Below are 3,156 nucleotides of genomic sequence, written 5' to 3' on the forward strand. Positions count from 1 at the left end.
GTGATAATTTTATTAAATTTAAAATTCAATTTCAATTAAAAATTTCTCTGTTAAGTGCCTGTAATATTAAAACCAACATTTATTTTAAAGAATTTTTTTTAATTGCTTTTAAAAAATATTTCGAAATTTAAAACTTAAAATTTATCTCAATCTCGATTAAAACGTTAAATTCCATTTAGCTGTATCGAAATGCGTTTAAAAATTCGTTTAAAAATTTCAACTCTTTCAAGGTTTTAGGGAGGATACACATTTAGCGTAAGAGATTTTCCTAGTATGTTAACATGAATACTATTGTATTTTTCCTATGGTTTTAAAATTAAAATAGGTTGTAAATTACATTCATAAAGTATTTTTTTTTATTTATATGATACAATAATTTAAAATCTATAATAAAAATAATTTAAAATAACTATTAAATCCAATTGTAAAAACTAAAATCAATTTTAGAATATAAAATTTACTAAAAAGTACTTTTTATGTACACAAATATTTAATTTTTGTTTTTTCACTGACACAGTTTATTAGGAGTGCTTTCCTTCTATGTATATAATTTTTCAAAGATTCACTTCTCACATTTAAGCATCGTATTTCTGGGTCACTTTTCCGCATTACAGAGAGAATATTGACAAAATTCCGGGGCGTATGCTGGTTTAAGCTCGATTTTTCTCCATTTTATGGAAAAAGATGTACCCTCTTCTTTAAACTCCCAGACCCGGGTTGCTAATGCTGTTTTTATCCTTGTTTTAGCTCTCAAGGAGCTCATATGTGCATAGTATCGTTGTTTAAATGGGCCTTGTGTCATACCTATATATTTTTTCGGTATACTTGTAGATTGGTCCGTTATTGTAGCTTTGTAAACAAGGGATTCAGCTTTACAGTTGCCCTTTAATGGGTATTTATTTGTGGTCCTACAATAGCAGCCTGCGTTAACTATCTTTCCTGGTTCCTTAGATGGTTGACTTGATCGATGGTGCTGTTGATTAACTTACTTTCACAGTATTCCTATTAAAGATTTTGTGCAGTCTGGGCTTTTCAGGAAAATGTTTATCTAGAAGTCTAAGAAAAATATGTCCTGCTCTAGTTTTTGTATTAAGCGAGAATGGAGGTAAGAACCAAATTATATTTCGTCTCCTATTTCTTTTTTTATTTCTTTTTGGTCCTAATCCTGTTGGAATTTTATATTTTCACTGAATCCACTGTTAGGTAGTGCTTTTTTATAATATGGCGCTACTTGTTTGAACACTTCAGCGTTCGAAGAACGTCTTGATATCCTTTTGCTAATATTAGCTACCATATTTTTAAACACTGTCGGTGGGTGGCATGAGCCCTTATTTATGTACATTAGTTTTTCATTTAGTTTATGAAAGGGTTTATGCATTTTTTCTCGAGAACTCTAGTTGAATCTAAAAATTCACTTTATATAAATTTGTCTTTATAGTTATTTAAAACCTAGTTCATTGAAAAAAATCAGCTAAATCTTTTCTAAGCACGTCTAGTGTGCGTCCATTGCAGTTTCCTGTGCCCAACTCTTTTCCTGATCTACATTAATGATCTTCCAAATCATATCCTTACATCATTTGTAGACATTTATGCTGACGACACTACCATTTATGGTACCACATCTAAGACAGTAAACGACCAAGTTCTCTCCAATTCTCTCTCCTCTGATCTTGAGCACGTAGTACAATGGGGAAAGGAGTGGCTGGTTACTTTTAATGCATCTAAAACCAAGCTTCTCTCTTTACATCATCAACATTCTAATCCACATTTGTCATCAATTGAAATGAATGCCTCTCGTCTTCAGGAGGCCTCAAGTTTTGACAAGCTTCTGGGCTTGACCATTACTCCTGATCTTAAATGGAACACGTATATCAAATCTGTTGCCAAGGCCGCTGGAAAAATGGTGGGATCTTTCTATCGATCCAATAGATATCTCACTGCTGATGCTATTCTCTATCTATATAAGAGCCAGGTACGTCCAAGGATGGAATACTGTTGCCACATCTGGGCAGGAGCTGCTAGAAAGGACTTGTCCTGCCTTGATAGAGTTCAAAATAGACTTCGTAGACTCGTAGGAGATGTCCTTTTCTCCTCCTTGCAACCTCTATCTCACAGAAGAGATGTTGCGAGTTTGTCTCTGATGTATCGTTATTTTCATGGAAAGTGTTCAACTGAGCTTCAATCTATGGTCCCCCCTCGCCAAACTTTCACAAGAAACACTCGTCTAGCTGTAAACACTATCAATAATTTCCCCCACTCTTTATCTGTGCCTAAACCTAAACGTAGATTCCATGAACAAAGCTTCTTTCTTAGAACTGCACGCCTGTGGAATTGTCTTCCGTTTTCCTGCTTTCCGGCTGACTACAATATGGTTGTGTTCAAGTCTAAAGTAAATAAGTTCTTGATGGGCCGTTCCATATAGGTTATTAAATTTGCCAAATTTTCATTACTAATGATTACTATATTGACCAATTTCTACTGTACACTCTTTAACCCTTATCCTTGAGTGGCCTCTGGGCCTTGATAATGTGGTGATGCCTTTGTAAAAAAAAAAAAAAAAAAAAAGGCAAAGTCCATCAATCCTAGTAGAAAAGTCCAACCTAATCACAGTCACGCACTGTCGTACGAGCCCATCGCGACATCAAAGGCGTCTTCGGGTCTTGTTTTACCCATGTTTTATCGTAAAAAAATAAAAGGGTCTGCCTTGCTTCCATAATGGTTTCCTGATCCAGCTCGTTTATCTTTTTATATTTTGACGCGAAAGGCAATGGTTTTTCTAGAATTTCCTTAGTAAATGAGTGTCCAGTTGTGTGAATTTACATCTGTGTTGTTCAGTTATGCTTTTAAACCAGTCTGTCCAATTCAATTTTTTTTATATCTCTTTTACTATTTCTCTAATTATAGACTTGCTAGCTGAACCGATCTCGCTTTTAGTCGGGTTTATTAACCTGGATTATTGGATTTTTTTATGCAACTCTAGATCTCGAAAAAAATACATAAACCCTTCCATAAACTAAATAAAAACCCACGTACATAAATAAGGGTTCATGCCACCAACCCAAAGTGTAAAAAAAAATCGTGATGTATTATTTCCACTTCCCGATATAAAATAAATGAGTATTGGCTGACGAGAGCTTGATATGGGTACCTAAAACG

This window comes from Euprymna scolopes, chromosome 42, assembly GCF_053919585.1.
Source record: "Euprymna scolopes isolate OS-2025 chromosome 42, ASM5391958v1, whole genome shotgun sequence".
Lineage (NCBI taxonomy): Eukaryota > Metazoa > Mollusca > Cephalopoda > Sepiida > Sepiolidae > Euprymna > Euprymna scolopes.